Source organism: Drosophila miranda (assembly GCF_003369915.1).
Source record: "Drosophila miranda strain MSH22 chromosome Y unlocalized genomic scaffold, D.miranda_PacBio2.1 Contig_Y1_pilon, whole genome shotgun sequence".
Lineage (NCBI taxonomy): Eukaryota > Metazoa > Arthropoda > Insecta > Diptera > Drosophilidae > Drosophila > Drosophila miranda.
Genome location: NW_022881603.1, coordinates 9,285,645 through 9,308,215, shown reverse-complemented (window position 1 = coordinate 9,308,215; position 22,571 = coordinate 9,285,645). Strand labels below are relative to the sequence as shown.

The 22,571-nt window shown below is 41.7% G+C and overlaps 1 protein-coding gene across 1 annotated transcript in view; it reads right to left on the bottom strand.

Moving 5' to 3' along the window:
• The window catches only part of LOC117185747, an 82,596-nt gene that overhangs the window by 47,998 nt on the left and 12,027 nt on the right, over nucleotides 1–22,571 (bottom strand). The gene's annotated exons all lie outside the window — the stretch shown is intronic.

The window sequence follows — 22,571 nt, the reverse complement described above, 5'->3', positions numbered from 1 at the left end:
AGGCAGAAAAAGATAAGTTAAAAGTTAGCTAAATTTAAATGATTATAAATATTGCATGCAATTAGTTTAAGAGACAGTTCAGGGGATAGGGTTAGACAGAGGGAGTTATAATTATGGCATAAAACCCTAAAAGGTTCATGATCAGCATAATTAGACCTACATATGGGTAGACGGATAGGCCTAAAAGTACGGGGAGGTCTGGATGGAACGGCCAAGTCAATCTGACCCAAGAGAGTTTGGGAGTCAACAGTCCCAAGAAGGAGCTTGTGCACGAACATTACGCCATTGCATATTCTGCGATGGTGCAACGACGGCAGGTCAATAAGATTTAGCCTAGACCGGTAGGGTGGCAAGATTCTACCCGAGTCCCAGTTAAAGTTCCGAAGGGCAAAAATTAAAAATTGCTTTTGCACGGATTCAATAACAGCCTGCTGCTCTTTATACTGCGGGCTCCACACACAAGAACAATACTCCAATATAGGACGTACTAACGAGATGTACAGTTGTTTCGTAACGTACGGGTCGTCAAACTCCTTGGACCAACGCTTGATGAACGCTAAAACACCCTTAGCTTTATTTACAGTTGCAGCTATATGGGTGTTGAAACACATCTTATGATCAAAAAGGACTCCGAGGTCATTTGAACTCGAAATTCGCTCAAGGACATGATTTCCTAGAACATATGAGACAAAATGAGGAGCGCGACGGTAAAATGTCATAAGTTTGCATTTGGAAAGGTTCAGAAAAAGAAGATTAGTTGAACACCACAATAGTAGTTCACTTAGATCAAGTTGAAGGCGTGTGTGCAAATACCAATCAGAGTAAGAAAGACAGATTTTGACATCATCAGCATACATTAGTGTAGTAGAGTATGTTATAACTTGAGGAAGGTCGTTCACAAATAAAATAAACAGAAGCGGGCCCAGATGACTTCCCTGTGGCACACCTGAAGTAACATTAACAGTATTTGACAACACGTTAGAAAACAAAACACGTTGAGTACGGTTAGAGAGATAGGACAAAATCCAATCTAGAAGATTCGTTGGGAACCCTAATAAGGAGAGCTTTTGAATAAGCAGAGCATGGTTCACAGAATAGAATGCCTTGCTGAAGTCCGTAAAAACTACATCCGTCTGCAAACCAATTTGAAAACCACGGTGGATTAGGTTAGAAAACTCAAGAAGGTTAGTCGATGTTGAACGATGTCTGAAAAAACCGTGTTGCGACGGAGATATCAAGCTGCAACAAAGATGTTGCAGTTGCCGGGTGACCAGGAACTCAAGAAGCTTCGGGATGGCGGAAAGCTTTGCGATACCACGATAGTTTTCAATGTTTGATCTTGAACCTTTTTTGTGAAGCGGAATGATGTAGGACTCATTCCAAATTACTGGGAGACAAGACTGTTCCAAGGAGAGGTTGAAGAGAAAGGTCAAGGGCTTGCAAAGGGACTGGGCACAGTGTTTTAAGATGCAACTTGGTACCTTATCTGGACCCGCAGAAAACGATATGTCCATAGATGACAAACCTTCAAGAACAACGCTTTCCTCGAAAAAGGGCAGAAAAATACTGTTAGCTTGAGGTAGCTGGTACGGATACGGAGTGGATGGGTTGTAAATATGAGACGAGTACGTTGTTTGGAAAAAGTTAGCGAATAAATTTGCAATACCAACAGCAGAAGCTTCTGTTTTGTTCTGGTACTGAAGGGACGGATGAAAAACGTTTGACTTGCGCTTAGAATTAACGAACGAATAGAATTTTTTAGGATCACTACGAAAATTACTACTACATTGTGAAAGGTAATGATTATAACACTGACTATTGACGGCAAGGAACAGAGAGCGAGCGGAGGAGTATAGAGCTAAGGCCAACGTGGAGCCCGACTTCTGGTACTTTTTATAGAGCCGGGATTTATTATTTTTTAAGTATGACAAATACTTGGAGAACCAGGGAGGCTTGGACGATACAGGTACAGTGATATCTGGAACAAACGTATTAAGGGCGGAGTAAATAGAACTATAAAACGAGTTAACAGTTGCATCTATGTTCGGTAATGAATAAAGAAACGACCAATCAACACGCGAGAGATGTAGATCTAAATCAATAAAGTTTGTTTTGCGAAAACACTTTATGTGACAAGGAGCCATGGAACTGTCAGCACATCCAGATTGTGTACACTCCAGTGATATCGACAAAGTTGGATGGTAAGGATCTTCAGGGAGAGATATTGGGCTTGCTCGAGATACAGTAGCAAGAGAACCATCGTTAACAAAAACGAGGTCAAGAAGTCTGTCCCTAATGTTTTTAACGGCATTAATTTGGACAAGGGAAATATCCGTTAGCCCATTGATAAAGTCATTATGGCAATTGGGAAACAACAGGTTAGCGTCATTACAAGGCAGCCAAGAAAGAAATGGGAGGTTAAAGTCCCCCATGACAATAATTCGATCATTGCACCCTAATGTAGAAACAACATTATTAATTGCTGAAAGGTGGTGTAAGTAAAGCTCAGCATCAGACCTGGGAGGAATGTAAGAGCAGGTTAAATAGAAAAATGCGGAGCCAACACGAACTTTGACTGCAACAAATTCAATTCCATGAATGTTATTGAATGGGAATAACTCAGATGAGAAAACAGATTTAACTGCAATCAGAACCCCACCTGCAAAAGATGGGCGGTCCATTCTATAAATAGTGTAACTATCAATGAAAATTTCGTGATCATTGACAGAGGAGTTAAGCCAGGTTTCGGTAAACGCGATGGCATCGAAATCAAAGGACGCGCTATTAGTATGAATTTGACGCAACTTTCCCAGCAAACTGCGAACGTTCTGATAGTGCATGGAAAAATAGTACATTAGTTTTTTGGAGCATGTTCGGTAATTCTTGGATTCGAGTTCGAATCTTTGAGAAGGAACTCATGCACAATTGTATGCTCAGGCCATATTGACGGTTCTAGAGAACAGGATAGTAAAGAATCAGGGAGAAGAATTTTAAATGATGATATGTTGCGCTTATGTTTAAATGAAAATTTAGTCACAACTATATCAACAGGCGAAGTGTTAAGTTTAGTGGCAAGATGTTGTTTAACATCCTCCGTTGTAGCCTCAGGAATAAGACGAGAAACAAATATTGCTTTCCGAGGGACCACTGCTTTAAGTTGAAGTCCCGAGCGAGATCGAGATGGTGGAGCCACACCTAAAAGAGATCTCGGTACAAGGGCAGAGGAATTGGCAGCAATGGCTGTAGCAGGAATTGGAGTAGGAATTGCAGCAGGAATTGGAGCAGGAATTGGAGCAGGAATTGGCAAGACGTCGTCAGCAACCAGCACACCCGCACTGGGAGCACTCACCGCGTCAGAAGTGACGGCCACAGAAACTGCAGGGATGGGATTGATGCTGTTGGGGAGTTGGGTGCTCGAAGGAAGCACATTGCTCGGTGTAAAGAACTCCGGAGCCACCGTTGGCGGATTTACAGACAACGGCGTGGCATGCCTACACGGAAATGCTTCCGATGGATGAAGGTGGGAGGCAGGCGTACCAATCGGATTAGGTTGCAAGAGATTGGTATCATTATGCGGAATTTTCCGTCTAGGCGATTCGCTCAAGAGTTTGAGCCCAAGAAACTGTGATTCAAGGGCAAGAAATTTCTCGTTGAGAGCCACAAATTGTTTCCGGACATCCAGAAACCCAGTTCGAGTCTGTCTCATAAATGTGCGCATTTCGGCCTCAATCTCCCGACAAGCCAGACATGACCAAGACAGGCCCATGCGTTTCGAGATCAGATCATTCAGCCGGCCAAAATTTCCACCACCAGCACATTTTATGTGGGCAAAATTGTCGCACAGCCAGCAGCTAAGAAATGAATCACCAATGATAACACCACCGAATTCACATTTCTTTGCACTACAAACGATTGCCATTATTGACAGCAGTAGAATCACTGTGCACGAATAATAAGAGAACGGAGTGAGATCGCAGGTAAAGTAGGAGAGCAGACAGCAGAGCGAGCCAGACAATCAGCTGCAGCGGCAATAATTCAAAGCAGATGATCCAACGAAGTGCAGAAAACGAGCGGTAAACTCACCAAAGCAGAGACACAAAAGAAAAGTCCACAGAGAGGGAGAGTGTAGGCAATCCAGAGAGAGTGAGAGCAACAATGCGAGAAGCCCGCGTATGCTCACGAGAGAGTGTGGGCGATGCAAACGCTGATGCGCGAGAACAGTGCACACCGAAGAAGCGATAACGAAAAGCAGACTGGGCAAAAAACAATAACAAATTGCCTGCACGAGTCCGATGTGTTACGTTGCAATATTGAATTTATATTAAACACTTGTTTACAAACAAAACACTGGTGGTTAACACAAAGTAGAATCAAATTAAAGAGATGCGATAATAAATCAAAACAAAGACACAACAATGTTGTATGATATTTAGGCAAAGGGCGGAGAATGCGGGAGCAAGAAAAAACACAACCGGCTTAAGCAAGAGCTAGAAGCGAATGAATATCCCCAGATTTTCGTCCTTTGCGGGGGCGGAAGGGGGTGTGGCGAAATTTTGAAACAAACTCGTCTCGGTCCGATATATTAGGAGTGTGGATAACAAATTTGGTTGCTCTAGCTTTTGTAGTCTCTGAGATCTAGGCGCTAATGTGTGTGTTAGAGAGAGACAGGGCGAGAAAAAATGAAATTGTTTTCTTGATGCTGGCTATAATAATAGATCCAATTCAGATTCCGCAGTCTTAAAGATATGGTCATTCTCTACAATTCTACGTTTTTGGTTTTCTCATATCTTTAAAATTGTGGATGCCACAGATTTTCGTCCTTTGTGGGGGCGGAAGTGGGCGGGGCGAAGTTTTGAAATATTTTTGTAGCAGTGACATATCACAGAAGTCTGGATCCAAAACATCGTTGCTCTAGCACTTATAGTCTTTGAGCACTAGGCGCTGAAGGGGACGGACAGACGGACAGACGGACGGACGGACAGACGGACAGACAGACATGGCTCAATCGACTCGGCTATTGATGCTGATCAAGAATATATATACTTTATGGGGTCGGAAACGATTCCTTCTGGACGTTACACACATCCACTTTTACCACAAATCTAATATACACCAATACTCATTTTGAGTATCGGGTATAAAAAAAAGCAAAAAGGAAAATGTGGTACTGGAATTTTTAAAATCAGCACTTAATGGTGACATATCAGAAGAAATGACCACAGCATTTGTTGAAACCAGAAAAAAAATTTGTTATCGGTTGACAACAAAATGGAAAATATGCAGGTCAAATATAAAGATGTTTCAACGGAAATATGTGGATTGGCTTGATCAACAAACAAGTGTAGCCGTCCCAAAAGCCTTAAGGTCAGTGGGACGCCCTGTATTGTTATATACCAAAAAAGGTCGCAGAGCACAAAGAAGGCAGGCTGCAGATCTTGTTACATCAGAGAAAGGAAACATCAATTTATTGATTCAAGCGGCAAGCATTGCCGCACGAAAGCGAGGCAAACACGACCTCGCTTTTGTGCTAAAACTTCTCTCTGTATGCCCAGAGAAGGCCAAAATAGTTCGCAAGGCTGTGCAGGACCCAGTAGGAAAGCCGACCCCGATCTCCCCTGACGAGGCGTTAGCCCTGCTTCTCGACAAGGATCTTAGCAAAGAGCAGTACTGTGCAATAAGGGAGCAAACAAAACGGAAAAATCTGATCGGTTACATCATGCACGGAAGTGCAGCCGAATGCATAATTTTACAGACGTGTTCCACCGAGCAATGGATACATCAGATCCTATTATTTCATCGGCAAATCTAGATAGACGTATTCAGAGACAAAACAGAATAAACCTTCCAACTGAAGTTTTGGAAATGTTATCAAGCGAAGGTAGCCCATTAGAAGACCACGGTCGGAATGAAGATGATTATGATGATAATTTTGGATTGCAATGGAGTATGGAAGTGGAAAACGAAGAGCATGAGGCTTAAAAACATGTAGGTGTGTATAATCTGGTAAACTAACTAACAGCACAGTTAGAATAAATGTAAATCTTTTATATTTCAGAGCCCCTTGACAAAAGCAACCTTTAAACAATTATTTTTTTGACTTGGATCACAATTTTTGTTTATATTTAAGTAAAAAAAATTTCTTTTAGGCATCCAATGCCTCTATTTTTAATAAAGATGTTGAAAATATGGTCAAGACTTGTTTTTCACTATAACTAATAATTTAAATATGCATTATTAAAAAAAGGGGCGGTGCCACACCCATTTTTTTTTTTTCTTAAATCCACTTCTTATTGATTATATAAATCCAATACAAAAAACTAAATTAAAAAATCTTGTTCCGTTCGGGAGTTATTAATTTTGGCCAACAAAAGTGGTCATTCGGACCATAGTGCGGTGGTCGCGGATCGCCGATGTCTTTGGAGCGGCACAGTGGGACCTTTGGCCGTCTCAGCTTGCTAAATTAGTTAGTTAGTCAATAAATATTTGTACACTGAAAAAATTTTAAACTTTGAGTGCTTATATCTCCTAAACTAAAACTATCTTGAAAATTCGATTGGAAAATTCTCTATTAGATGCGTACATTCAATTTATCTAAAGCACTCATTCAATTTTTTGACTATTTCGGCTGAGTCCCCACTGTGCCGCGCCAAAGGCATCAGCGACCACGCTGCCCTACGGTTTCGGCACGCAGCACTGACATGCTTTCAGTGCGCTTGTGTGTGAAGCTAAAAGCCGTATATGCTGCGGGCGAAACCGGTTTATGGCCGTGCCGACCTAGGACATACACACATATACACAACTACAAGCATATTTCTGGGTTGGCTCGAGCTCGTGCTGACCGAGGCATTGACGAAGCCGAGTAGCACTTCGGAGGCGAAGGTAGCGCAAAAGAGAATTGAAGTACTAGCCCCGCGCGCCCGTACCATGAAGCGTCAAACGAAAATTGAAAAAGCATTTGTTCCTCATGCGACATCTTGATATTGTATAGTCTTTGCTAGAACTGAAATTTGAGTTTGGTTCTTGTTTTGGGTCTTTTGATGGACTGACCTACCGCCACAAAATAAATGAAGAATGGGCAGGGGGTGGGGGTATGGTACACTAGGGCGCGGGAAATGAAATAAAAGCTGTTATTTGTTTGATTTATACCACAAAATATAAAATATTACAATAATATAATTATACATTTATTTCCTTATTTTAAACAGGTTTATTATAAATTATAAAAATTATGCAAACGCCGTCGGTTCTCGACTTTTTTGATTATTATAACTAAAACAATGATGTATCTAAATATACAATATAAGAAAAAATATACACCCTTGATCATAATAATAGGTACACGTTGAAGCTTTTCATTAATAATTAGTTTTATCGTACTTTAAGTGTTGAAAACAAAATTTTTTTGTCAATGTATTGCAGTTCCGTGACAAAAAAAACGAAACAGGGAAACCGCCGAATAACAGAGCTTTAAGCGATATTGCGAGTTGACATCACATTTTGGCTGATCAAAATAATAGGTACAGTGTCAGTAAATTTTGAATATCAAGTGAATAATTTGGAAATTCTTGGCTTTTTGGCAATTAAACATCCATTTCATTTAACTACAGTCTAAATATAAACAAATAATAATTTTTTTTTACAAGAATAGGCCGAAAGTCTTATTGTACAGCCCAATTGGCTCTTAGTCTGAAAAAAGAAGGCCAATCTCTACGGGCCATTGCTAAATTAATGAAAAGGTTTCATAATTTTGTTGAAATGCTTTAAAAATAAAAACCTAGTCAGGAAACTCGCGGAAAGCCACAGAAAACAACCATAACACGTGACCACTACATACTTTTCTTTGAGGAATAAGGACCCATTTAAGTCGTCAAAGGCTATTGTATCAGAAATTGCACTAGAAGTTAGTGCTCCAACGATCCGTAGACGGCTACAACAAGCCAGCCTTCCAAGGAGAATAGAAAGAAAGGTCCAACTTACGCGTCAAAAAAATTTAGCCATGGGGCAAACTTTTGCTAAAGATCATAAAAACTGCGCAGGATGCGCCGGAGAGAAAAAGTGGAGAAGCCTTTTATGGAGCGACGAAACTAAAATAAATTTATTAGGGAATGAATGTGAAAGCAATGTAGGAAGCCTTAAAAGAAAGAATTTTGATCCATGTTTCACAAAAAAAATTTGTCAAACATGGAGGAGCCAGTTAAAGATATGGGGCTGCTCATCCTGGTACGGCGTAGGTCCATTTTTCCTGACAACGAACAGAATGGACGCTGGGCAATACAAACCCAGATTGCAGACAGTTATGCTATCTTATGCTGAAGAAAACATGAGTTTCCATTGGGTATTTAAGTAATATAACGACCCAAGGCACACATCCAAGCTTTTGACCAAATTTTTTGAGGACCAAACAATAGACGTTTTAAAGTGGCTTCTTAAATTTTCCGACTTAAATCCAATCGAAAACTTGTGGGCAGACTTACAAAACAAAATTGGCTAAGTTTTCATTTTCAAATAATCAAAAATTATGCGAGGGCATCCAAAAATTGTGGTATGAGACAACTGCCAGACGCTTATTAAAAGTACGCCAAAAATATTTATAAACGGGACAAAAAATAAAGGTGGATACATCGGATATTAACTATCAAATCCCATTTAGGCAACAACAAAATAATAATAACCAGTTAACAAACTTTTTTCATAACAATACTTGAAGTGTACCTATTATTTTGAGCAGCATGATATTGACTGTGAAGTACAAATGGAGCTATTTTCTTTTATAACATTATCTTATAATATAATCAAGTTTATTTGATTGAAAACAGATACTTAAGGAATAATTGAGAACTAATTTTAAGTTTAATATATTGCATAAAACAGTTTTCTGTTATGTTAAAGTTTACGTAGATGTGTGTACCTATTATAATGATCAAGTGTGTATATATACTTAAATAAATATGCATAAATATAAATGGAATTGGTTTTACATATATTTCAAATTAATTGTCACTCTGGGGTACTGAACGCGCTAGCCAGTGGGTGACGCTTTCGTTGCATGAACTGGCACATCTATATACTGTATGGTTAGTGCTGCTACCGACTTTGAGCGATGCATCGAGGTTTTTCATGGCGGGACAACCAGCAAGAGAATATTATTTCATTTATTTACATCACGACGATGGATAGGGCGAAGGGGTAGTGGAAGGGAGATGGAGACTAAACAAACTCAAGCGTTGTCCAGGGTCCGGCACGTCATTAGTCACGCCAAGAGAGGAAAAGAGAGGGAGGTGGAGTGGGATAGGGGATAAATATAAGCCACAAAACTGTAAGCTATGAAACCCGCGGACAAAGCGGATAAAAAGTAATCAAAAGTGCTAGGAACGGCATAATAAGGCGACTGAGAGCCGGAGTAGGAGCGGAGATAGTCGAGAGCTGGAAGGAGTGGAGCACTGTGGATGCTGTGGCTGAAGAAGGTGCTCCTCTGCGCCACAGAAAAATGCTTGACAAAACTGAAATGAAATCAAATAATGAAAAACGAAGAAAGAGAAGCATAAAAAGCGTCGCCTTGGCAGGAATAGTGCATTTATGCAGGAGGAATATCAAAGAGCGGGGAGTGGAGAGTGGTGAGTGGAGAGGGTTTTAGTTCAAAATAGGCACCTGTTGTGGGGAGCGCACTCTTGAGATGCCTCACCTTCCAAAAAAAACGCCTTGGGTGGCTCGTTGGCGTTCCCTCGGCCGCTTCCCTGAGACGGGCGCAGAATTTCTTAAGCCGCAGCTTTAAGTGGTGACAACAGCAAAGGCTACAGCTACAACTACAACTACAACTACAAAATCTGTTGGTTCTCCTTTTCGGTGCACTCAGCGACGGAGTTGGGTTGCATTTTGTAAAACTCTTTAGTGTGATTAATGTGCCACACATACACACATGCACCCACGAACCTACACTCGGGCTCGGTGCCAGCATGTGTGTATGTATGGGTGTTTCCTTTTATGAGCTCTTTGGCTTACAAGCAGGTCGTTTTCCTTACACTTCTCCTTTTCTACTTCCTTTGCCCCGCCCGGCAGCCGCTGTGCCTTTCTTCCCGCTTTTGCTAGTTCTGGCTTTTGTTCGGGACAAACAAAAGCCGAAGGCAACGTCAAGCCATGTCACGCCACCCACCTATGCACAGACATGTTCTGTTTGCACACACACACACACAACCGCACTCTCGCAAAAGCTCACATACGTACGTGAATTTACAGCTGCACAGCCCTCTAATCCTTTTGACGTTGCTTTTATCGCACTTGCCTTCGACTCCTTTTATTTCGCCTGCAGCCTGTGCCCCTAGGGTAGCACCAGGCTATGCTATATGGTTCCGGGATTTCGACACAATTAAAAAAACACAGTATTCACTTTTTTGCATTTTTCGCGGGGCGCGACGGCAGCAACGGTTGTTAAAAGCGCGCACAAGACAGTAGTGTGACCCTTGTTGATCCCAGAAATTAGCCTAAAACTAATATCGATATTCTATTGATGCATCGATAGTGAAATGGCGAAACGAGTAGAAGTATTTTGTATTCTTTATTTATTGATCAAAATCGATATGCTTTTACAGCGCATCGACTAGTCGTTTATTCTTGTCCACTTCCTTTTCTTTCCGACTGCTTTCCGTTTCGTTCTCTTCTTTTTGCAGTTGTTGTTGCTTTTGGGTTTATTTTTTGAAGCTGTTGCGTATCTCATTATGTGCTCGGCTCGGCTCGGCTCGGGCTGCGTCTTGGGTTACATATGTATGTACATATCTTTCATAAGCATAACTCTCCCTGTTTTGCCCCGATCTGCAGCACTCGCTTACACATATTGACTCTTTGGGGGCTTCATTTGCTCAAGTGTTTGGACTCGCCAACTCGCTCTCGCGCGCTCGGAGGGGCGCTCGGATCCACAATCCACGATCCACACGGCGCTCACGGCAGAAAAAGTACCATAAGGCATAGAGTTAAGCAGTTACAATTTCACCCCCGCTTCAGACGGCCGATCTACCGCGCGACCGTCCAACCAAATACACACACATAATTATATATATACCACGAAACATAACGGTTTTCATTTCTTATGACGGCTACATCAATTGCGTTGTGGGAGAGTTGAGCTTCGATCCGCCCCACTACAATCATTGGTCCTTCGAGCCGGATCTTCGCCTTCCCCATAAGGAGAAGCTCACCCCAGCCAGCATCGGCGGATCGCTCCAAGTCCAAGATAAGTACTCTTCGATTGTGCCTAACAACAGTGCAGTGATTTTGTGCGAGTTTTCCATCCCAGTCCGAGTTCCCGTGGCATATGTACATACATATGTACACATCGCAACGCAATCCAAGCGGCTGGCAACAAACATAAAGGCATATTCTTGCAATTATTTTTGTGGTTTATTCCGTGCATGCTCAACGTTCCATAGTTTGTCGGTTTTATAAGGAAATAAAATAACACATCACTGCGCCTCCTTATTTAACTAATTATACTACCAACAAAATAACGATCCATAAAAACTGCACATACATATGTATTTATCTTACATATCTATACGTACGAATTTTAAATTAGCATATTCTGGCACATCTATATAATATACATATTGTATATAAAACGGTTATCCACCGTTTTACCCGTTGTTTGACATCTCTTCAACCCAAGCCGCGGTACATAGCACTTACAGCCATACCTACACACATACAAGCAGCAGCAGCGGTGCATTCTTTTCGTTTTTCTTTTCGCTTTCGCTTCTCCACCGTTTGCCTGCGTTGTATTTGTTGGGAGAATATTTTTCGGTGCCGCGCTTGACTGTAACGGAACGCCAAGTGACGCGCTACCCTGCTAAACCGTAGTTCAATCGTAGTATTTATATCTATATATTCCGGCCACAGTGTACTATTTCCATAATTTAAATACTCGCAATAAATTCCACCAAAACCACATATCCACGATTCGTAGTTCTGAACATCCACGTCGCCATTTCCGCTCACCTACCTTTGCGACTCTACTACGCGTTATCGCAGATCCATCAGCAAAACATGCCCACTGTTGAGAAGAAATCTCGCAAGAAGTTTAAGCGGGTGAGTTCGCTGAGTTTGACCCATCCACCCAGCTCCAACGGCTCAGTCACTAGGCCCACATCTTCCCGTCCGGCCCCAGCTGAGCGAGGTCCGACCACGTCCAGGGCTCGGGCACCACATGCCTTCGAGGATTTGTTGCTCCCCTCGGGAGTCCCTCGCACGGCTCCTAGCACTATGGCCGCCAGTTCCGCACAGTCTAAGTTTGCCTTGGCTGCAAGCAGACTGACCCGCTTCGACCAGAAGCTCAGCGCTCCAGATGCTAGCACACCAACCCGCTCGCTCTCCCAAGTCCATCGAGAACAACTCCGAAGCCTGTGGGCAAAGGTGGACGCGGAGTTCGCGGCCTGTTCGGCACACAGCACCGTCGAAGCGGTGCACTATGGTCCGAATGACCACTTTTGTTGGCCAAAACCTAATTTTTCAAAGTCAAAGCTGAAACCTGGTTTTGATCGCGCTGCATTCGAAAAAGATGGACCGTTAAGGCTGCGTACCAGAAATTTCGATAGATGGCGCCACTTCTGCAAAATCAGCTGTTCAACCCAGCTATTGTTATCGAAAAGCACGTGAAGGGAAAAAGTGCCGGATTAAGAACAATTTTAAATCTCTCAAAAGTTAAAAAACGCAAGGAACTGATTAAATTTTTTTGATGAATATTAATCAGTCGGGTTTGTATTACGTGTTTTGAGCTGTGAACTGTATCTAGTAGTTGTGATGTCTTCGTAATTGTAGGTTAAAGTGAGTCGTTCTACAGATGCCACCTTGTAATAAAAACTAATTTTTGAAAAGGTGTACAAAGTGAGTCCTACCTAGTCCCACCCTGAAACCTTTTGTGTGTTGTAGATTAATAAATTCTTTTTGAAATGTATATAGTAAGAAATGCCACTTTTCACCACAATTCTTTAAATTTGCATTATATCATTACCTTACATTCAAAAATGCAGAATTGTTTGCCTTATGGCATTCAGAAAAGTAACGAGGGGGAACGTTGTGAGTTGCTGCGGACACCGCACCTCTACGGTTATACCCGATACTAAGTCAGAATGGCTCTCCTCCGGCAGACGCCGCTAATATTAAACGACACGACAAAGAGTGCGTGCGAGAGAGACAGAAAATCAGTCTGAGCGTGACGTCGGGCGCTGCGTAGCCACTGCAAATTGATTTGTTCCTATTGACTATAAAAATGATCTGATCTGATCCAGATTCAGCAATCTGATAGATATGGTCATTATGATTCTGCGTTTTTAGTTTTCTCGAATGTGCAATATTGTGGATGCAACAGATGTTCGTCCTTTGTGTGGGCGGAAGGGGGTGGGGCGAAATTTTGAGATACACGTTTTATAGTAAGATCTAACAGGAGTGCGGATACCAAATTTGGTTACTCTAGCCTTAATAGTCTCTGAGATTTTTGAATATCCCCAGATTTTCGTCCTTTGCGGGGGCGGAAGGGGGTGTGGCGAAATTTTGAAACAAACTCGTCTCGGTCCGATATATTAGGAGTGTGGATAACAAATTTGGTTGCTCTAGCTTTTGTAGTCTCTGAGATCTAGGCGCTAATGTGTGTGTTAGAGAGAGACAGGGCGAGAAAAAATGAAATTGTTTTCTTGATGCTGGCTATAATAATAAAACGATCCAATTCAGATTCCGCAGTCTTAAAGATATGGTCATTCTCTACAATCCTACGTTTTTGGTTTTCTCATATCTTTAAAATTGTGGATGCCACAGATTTTCGTCCTTTGTGGGGGCGGAAGTGGGCGGGACGAAATTTTGAAATATTTTTGTAGCAGTGACATATCACAGAAGTCTGGATCCAAAACATCGTTACTCTAGCTCTTATAGTCTTTGAGCACTAGGCGCTGAAGGGGACGGACAGACGGACAGACGGACGGGCGGACAGACGGACAGACAGACATGGCTCAATCGACTCGGCTATTGATGCTGATCAAGAATATATATACTTTATGGGGTCGGAAACGATTCTTTCTGGACGTTACACACATCCACTTTTACCACAAATCTAATATACCCCAATACTCATTTTGAGTATCGGGTATAAAAAAAAGCAAAAAGGAAAATGTGGTACTGGAATTTTTAAAATCAGCACTTAATGGTGACATATCAGAAGAAATGACCACAGCATTTGTTGAAACCAGCAAAAAAATTTGTTATCGGTTGACAACAAAATGGAAAATATGCAGGTCAAATATAAAGATGTTTCAACGGAAATATGTGGATTGGCTTGATCAACAAACAAGTGTAGCCGTCCCAAAAGCCTTAAGGTCAGTGGGACGCCCTGTATTGTTATATACCAAAAAAGGTCGCAGAGCACAAAGAAGGCAGGCTGCAGATCTTGTTACATCAGAGAAAGGAAACATCAATTTATTGATTCAAGCGGCAAGCATTGCCGCACGAAAGCGAGGCAAACACGACCTCGCTTTTGTGCTAAAACTTCTCTCTGTATGCCCAGAGAAGGCCAAAATAGTTCGCAAGGCTGTGCAGGACCCAGTAGGAAAGCCGACCCCGATCTCCCCTGACGAGGCGTTAGCCCTGCTTCTCGACAAGGATCTTAGCAAAGAGCAGTACTGTGCAATAAGGGAGCAAACAAAACGGAAAAATCTGATCGGTTACATCATGCACGGAAGTGCAGCCGAATGCATAATTTTACAGACGTGTTCCACCGAGCAATGGATACATCAGATCCTATTATTTCATCGGCAAATCTAGATAGACGTATTCAGAGACAAAACAGAATAAACCTTCCAACTGAAGTTTTGGAAATGTTATCAAGCGAAGGTAGCCCATTAGAAGACCACGGTCGGAATGAAGATGATTATGATGATAATTTTGGATTGCAATGGAGTATGGAAGTGGAAAACGAAGAGCATGAGGCTTAAAAACATGTAGGTGTGTATAATCTGGTAAACTAACTAACAGCACAGTTAGAATAAATGTAAATCTTTTATATTTCAGAGCCCCTTGACAAAAGCAACCTTTAAACAATTATTTTTTTGACTTGGATCACAATTTTTGTTTATATTTAAGTAAAAAAAATTTCTTTTAGGCATCCAATGCCTCTATTTTTAATAAAGATGTTGAAAATATGGTCAAGACTTGTTTTTCACTATAACTAATAATTTAAATATGCATTATTAAAAAAAGGGGCGGTGCCACACCCATTTTTTTTTTTTCTTAAATCCACTTCTTATTGATTATATAAATCCAATACAAAAAACTAAATTAAAAAATCTTGTTCCGTTCGGGAGTTATTAATTTTGGCCAACAAAAGTGGTCATTCGGACCATAGTGCGGTGGTCGCGGATCGCCGATGTCTTTGGAGCGGCACAGTGGGACCTTTGGCCGTCTCAGCTTGCTAAATTAGTTAGTTAGTCAATAAATATTTGTACACTGAAAAAATTTTAAACTTTGAGTGCTTATATCTCCTAAACTAAAACTATCTTGAAAATTCGATTGGAAAATTCTCTATTAGATGCGTACATTCAATTTATCTAAAGCACTCATTCAATTTTTTGACTATTTCGGCTGAGTCCCCACTGTGCCGCGCCAAAGGCATCAGCGACCACGCTGCCCTACGGTTTCGGCACGCAGCACTGACATGCTTTCAGTGCGCTTGTGTGTGAAGCTAAAAGCCGTATATGCTGAGGGCGAAACCGGTTTATGGCCGTGCCGACCTAGGACATACACACATATACACAACTACAAGCATATTTCTGGGTTGGCTCGAGCTCGTGCTGACCGAGGCATTGACGAAGCCGGAGGCGAAGGTAGCGCAAAAGAGAATTGAAGTACTAGCCCCGCGCGCCCGTACCATGAAGCGTCAAACGAAAATTGAAAAAGCATTTGTTCCTCATGCGACATCTTGATATTGTATAGTCTTTGCTAGAACTGAAATTTGAGTTTGGTTCTTGTTTTGGGTCTTTTGATGGACTGACCTACCGCCACAAAATAAATGAAGAATGGGCAGGGGTTGGGGGTATTTGTTTGATTTATACCACAAAATATAAAATATTACAATAATATAATTATACATTTATTTCCTTATTTTAAACAGGTTTATTATAAATTATAAAAATTATGCAAACGCCGTCGGTTCTCGACTTTTTTGTTTATTATAACTAAAACAATGATGTATCTAAATATACAATATTGTTAAAGTTATTTTATTTGTAAGACAGCAGAAGATCAGTATACAGAATTATATGTGCTTCCGAGTAACATACGCAAGAGACAGACGCCGAAAGAAGAAGATCGATATGAGAACATCGATATGAGAACATCGATATGCAGCAGGGCACATGCGCAGTGTTGTTAGAGATCAATATCTAATTATGGTGGCGGTCACTTTGAACACTCCTCCTCAACACAACGCATGTTTACAAACTTTAAATATACTTAACTAATATCCAATAACATGTCAAGCACTTATAAACGATCTTTTAAACCAAATGCGAATACAAATTTATGGTGCCTAACCTTGGCTAAGTTCTTTGTGAGGACATCTGCTATCATCTCATCGGTTGGCAGATACGCAATGTTGACTTCACCTCTCTTGAGAGCCTCTCGAATATGATGTATCTTGACGTCGATGTGCTTTGTACGTGCATGAAACATGGGGTTTCTAGCAAGCTGCTGTGCTCCAATGTTGTCGCCGTACATCTGAATAGCTGACTCCTTGGACATCAGCTTCAAGTCAATCAGTGGGCTGCGAAAGTATATCGCCTCTTTTGCTGCAGATGATAAGGCTATGTACTCTGCCTCCGTGGAACTGAGGGCAACCGTCGATTGCTTTCTTGACTCCCAAGAAACCGCTCCTCCTGCCAACATGCATACATAGCCAGTGAATGACTTTCGGTTCGTCATATCACTTGTCCAATCTGCATCAACAAAACACTCAATTGCCTTTCCTTGCTTTGTGTAGCATATCTCCCAGTCGATAGTTTTTGCCAAATATCGAAGGATGTGCTTGGCTGCCGCTTCATGCTCGGAATGAGGATCCTTGTTACGTTGTGCTAATTTGTTCACCGAATGCGCAATGTCCGGACGAGTCATAACAGCAAGATAAGATAACTCTCCAATTAGCTTTTGGAACGATGTGATGTCGACCCTCGGCAGTCCTCTTTGTTGCATGCCACCTGGTAACCAGCTTCAAGAGGCGTGGACGTCTGTCGACAATCTTTCAAATTGTACTGTTCGAGCAACTCTCTAATATACTTCCGTTGGCTGATTGAAATCGCAAAAATATTGCATAGGCCCGATGTCAACCACATCAAATTCTGCTGCGATCTTTATCTTGATATCAGATATATCATCTAGGTCCTTACACGCCAAAATAATGTCATCTACGTAGACAGCTATTAGACACATTTTTTTACCTGGCTTACAATACAGACAGGGTTCGTTGACAGTCGGTATAAAACCGATGCGTTTCAGCGTTGCATCCAACGTAGAGTTCCACACTCTTCCTGATTGTTTTAGGCCATATATACTTTTGTGTAGCCTCAAAACATGATTTGGGTGAACTTCGCTGATGAAGCCGTCAGGTTGTCTCATAAAAACCTCATCTTCCAATTCGCCGTTGAGATACGCCGTGACAACATCCATTTGATGTAGGTGGAGACCATGTTCGACTGCAAGTGCAATTACCAACCTGATAGTTGCGTGCCGTACAACTGGTGCAAATGTTTCCTTGTAGTCGATCCCGTAGCGTTGGCTACAACCTTTCGCCACCAGACGTGATTTGAGCCTGTTCACGCTTCCATCCGGATTGGACTTAACTGCGTAATCCCATCTGCATCCAATGGACTTTTTCCCGCTAGGCAATTTAGTAAGCGACCACGTGCCGTTCTTCACGATAGATTCGTACTCGTCCTTCATTGATGCTTTCCATATCTCGCCTTCAGTAGACCGTTCAGCTTGTGCGTAGTTTTGTGGAACTTGTACGTCTGCTGCCAGTATCGCATTGAGCATAAGATACTGCTTCCATGGTCGTCCTGGTTTGCCCGTCCGTACTATGGTTGGGTGTCCTGGTCCTCTTATTGGTTCTGGAATTACAAGAATGTCAGACCTAATCTCCTCCTGATTTTCTGGCTCATTTTCTGGATCTTTAAATTGCTCGCTATCCATTTCGGGTTTAGAGTCCTGCTTTTGTTGAACCTCAATTGATGCCATGTCATTGGAACATGATGCATCTAGTTTGCCCCCTTCAGGTTCTACAAAAATGACATCCCTACTCTCTACGAGTTTCCTTGTTTCTTTACTGACCAAACGGTATGCTTTGGCCGTATCCGAGTAGCCCACCCAGTATACTCTTAGCCTTTCTGTGCGAACTTTGATTTCTTTGTTTTATCTAGAGCTATCGCTACTGAGCCAAAAACTCTTAAATGCGATACCGCTGGCTTTCTACCTGTCCATATTTCAAAAGATGTCACCCCGCTCAAGCAGCTGCTTGCCACTCTATTTCGCAAACAGGTGGCAGCTCGAATCGCTTCTGCCCAATAGCATTCACTTAACACAGCATGCAGCAGCATACTTCTTGCCATTTCTACCAATGTTCTGTTGGCCCTTTCTGCAACTCCGTTTTGTTGAGGTGTATATGGCACTGTTAAGTTTCGCTTTATTCCATTTTGGTTTAGGTAATTATCAAAAACGTTTGATATGTATTCTCGGCCATTGTCGCTTCGTAAAACCTTGACTTTTCTCCCAGTTTGGCACTCAACTTGACTTTTAAATTCTTTAAAAGCCTCGAAAACCTGATCTTTGGTTTTTAGGAAACTTACTGATACATATCTTGAACAATCATCAATAAATGTGGCGAAATATCGATTGCCTCCCATTGACTGCTTTTGCATTGGACCGCATACATCAGTATGTATTAAGTCTAGAACGCCCTTTGACCTGTTTGTGCTCGATTGAAATGGTTGCACGTAAATTTTACTTTTTGCGCATGTTGCACACACTTGTTTTGGCTTGTATATGCCCTTGAAACCTATTACCATCTCCTTGTTAACCATTTCCTTTAATGCGTCAAAATGTACATGGCCGAACCTATTGTGCCATTTGAATGCATCTGCCTCAACATTTACAATGTTCATACACTTTTCCTGATTGTCCTGAACCATAAACAATCCATTTTCCAGATGTGCCTTTATAACTATTTTTCCGTTTTCAAAAATCATCGCTTGATTTTTCTCAAACACAACTTTTTTTCCATGTTTTAATAGTTTTGTGACCGATATAAAATTGTACTGCAAATCTGTTACCAAGATAACCTTTTCCAGCGTAACGGATCTATCACCGAACTTTACTTGAACAGTTCCATGCCCTTCAGCAATAAGTGATTTACCGCCGGCTAAAAATACTTTTTGATTATCTTCCGTGAACGACACAAAGCGTTCCTTGTCACAACATAGATGCGCCGTTGCGCCACTGTCTATGCACCATGCATTTAACATCTGGTCATTTGGCTTAGCTAAACTTAGTATTGGTACATATTTTTCTGGTTCCACTTTGGCATATTCGGTTACGCAAAGCATTGTACCCAATCTTTCCCCGCTTTTACTGTTTGCGCCCTTGTTGTTTGCTCCTTCCTGCTTGCTTTTAGCACGGCATTCCGATTTAAAATGCCCTTCCCTTCCGCACTTTTTTCCCTTCTTAAAGTTTTTCTTAAAATTGTTGTTGTCATAACTGACGTGTAGTTCCGCGCTACTTGTAATTTCCTTGCTAATGCTATCTTCCTGCCTATTCGTTTCTTCAGAAATTTTTATTTTTATCATGCTCAAGCTCGGAAAAACATCTCGCGTCTCAATCGAAACAACAAAACTTTCATACGATTTAGGCAAACCATTTAGCAACACAACTGATAAGATCTTTTCATCAACCTTTATGTTGACCTCTGCTAAAGCCTCGTGTACCACCTGGAATTTCCGCAAATATTCCTGTGCACTTATACCATCCGACATTTTTAACGTCAACAATTGTTTAATTAAAAGCACTACCCTTGCTGGTCCGCTTGGCCTGTGAATTTTATTTAGCTTTTGCCATGCCTGTGACGACGATACACAATTTTTAATATTGTTTAGTTGGGTCGATTTAACACAAAGTAAAATTGACGCCAACGCCTTTTGATCCTTTAGTTCAAAAGCTGCACGTTGCTCATTTGTTGCACTTTCACTAAGCTCAATTTTACCACTGACGATTGGCCACAAATCATTTTGTATGAGAACACTTCTCATCAAAACTTCCCATGTGCTATAATTGTTTTCGTCCAGTTTCTCAATATTGAAATTCATATTTCCACTCATTTTTGATACTCATTGTCCCACAGTGCAAAATTTGTAACTGTCGATCGTCTCATGCACAAAGCAACTACGACGACAATACTGTTGTCCGTGTCTTTCTTTTGTTTTTATTCCCGATACTCAAAATGAGTATTGGGGTATATTAGATTTGTGGTAAAAGTAGATGTGTGTAACGTTCAGAAAGAATCGTTTCCGACCCCATAAAGTATATATATTCTTGATCAGCATCAATAGCCGAGTCGATTGAGCCCTGTCTGTCTGTCCGTCTGTCCGTCCGTCCGTCTGTCCGTCTGTCCGTCCCCTTCAGCGCCTAGTGCTCAAAGACTATAAGAGCTAGAGCAACGATGTTTTGGATCCAGACTTCTGTGATATGTCACTGCTACAAAAATATTTCAAAACTTCGCCCCGCCCACTTCCGCCCCCACAAAGGACGAAAATCTGTGGCATCCACAATTTTAAAGATATGAGAAAACCAAAAACGTAGAATTGTAGAAAATGACCATATCTTTAAGACTGCGGAATCTGAATTGGATCGTATTATTATTATAGCCAGCATCAAGAAAACAATTTCATTTTTTCTCGCCCTGTCTCTCTCTAACACACACGTAGCATAGGCGGCTTTGCTTAGAGTAAAACATTAGCGCCTAGATCTCAAAGACTACAAAAGCTAGAGCAACCAAATTTGGTACCCACACTCCTAATATATCGGACCGAGACGAGTTTGTTTCAAAATTTCGCCACACCCCCTTCCGCCCCCGCAAAGGACGAAAATCTGGGGGATATTCAAAAATCTCAGAGACTATTAAGGCTAGAGTAACCAAATTTGGTATCCGCACTCCTGTTAGATCTTACTATAAAACGTGTATCTCAAAATTTCGCCCCACCCCCTTCCGCCCACACAAAGGACGAAAATCTGTTGAATCATGGATAATGACCATATCTATCAGATTGCTGAATCTGGATCAGATCAGATCATTTTTATAGCCAATAGGAACAAATCAATTTGCAGTGGCTACGCAGCGCCCGACGTCACGCTCAGACTGATTTTCTGTCTCTCTCGCACGCACTCTTTGTCGTGTCGTTTAATATTAGCGGCGTCTGCCGGAGGAGAGCCATACTGACTTAGTATCGGGTATAACCGTAGAGTTGCGGTGTCCGCAGCAACTCACAACGTTCCCCCTCGTTTCGTTTTCTTTTAAGTATCCCTCCGAGTTGCTATTTACACACACACACTCGCGATTTTCTATGGCTTGGTATACACACTTTTGGGTATACACACTCGCGGTTTTGTGCGGCTTGGCATACGCACTTTTTGGTATATACACTTGAGTCTCCGTTCGCTTTTGTGTTTCTTGATCCGTTGGGACTGCTTTATTTTGGACTTTAAACCACGGCAACGGTCCGATTCGCTGCAAAATTCTAATCAAAACTGCGCTTTTCTATTACCAATTAAAAAGGATCGTAGTAGATCTGCACCACTCCACCACGGACACTGATGCCCCACCTACATGTGGCAGAAAACGCGAGCAACAATAACGATTTCCACACTTCACAAATGAAAGAAAAAGAAAAATAGAAGATAAAAGCGAACAAAAAAAGAGAACTCAAGAATGGAACCGTCGGCCGCCGACTGTCGGCGTTAATTTTTCATGGCGGGACAACCAGCAAGAGAATATTATTTCATTTATTTACATCACGACGATGGATAGGGCGAAGGGGTAGTGGAAGGGAGATGGAGACTAAACAAACTCAAGCGTTGTCCAGGGTCCGGCACGTCATTAGTCACGCCAAGAGAGGAAAAGAGAGGGAGGTGGAATGGGATAGGGGATAAATATAAGCCACAAAACTGTAAGCTATGAAACCCGCGGACAAAGCAGATAAAAAGTAATCAAAAGTGCTAGGAACGGCATAATAAGGCGACTGAGAGCCGGAGTAGGAGCGGAGATAGTCGAGAGCTGGAAGGAGTGGAGCACTGTGGATGCTGTGGCTGAAGAAGGTGCTCCTCTGCGCCACAGAAAAATGCTTGACAAAACTGAAATGAAATCAAATAATAAAAAACGAAGAAAGAGAAGCATTAAAAGCGTCGCCTTGGCAGGAATAGTGCATTTATGCAGGAGGAATATCAAAGAGCGGGGAGTGGAGAGTGGTGAGTGGAGAGGGTTTTAGTGCAAAGAGAGAGTGAAG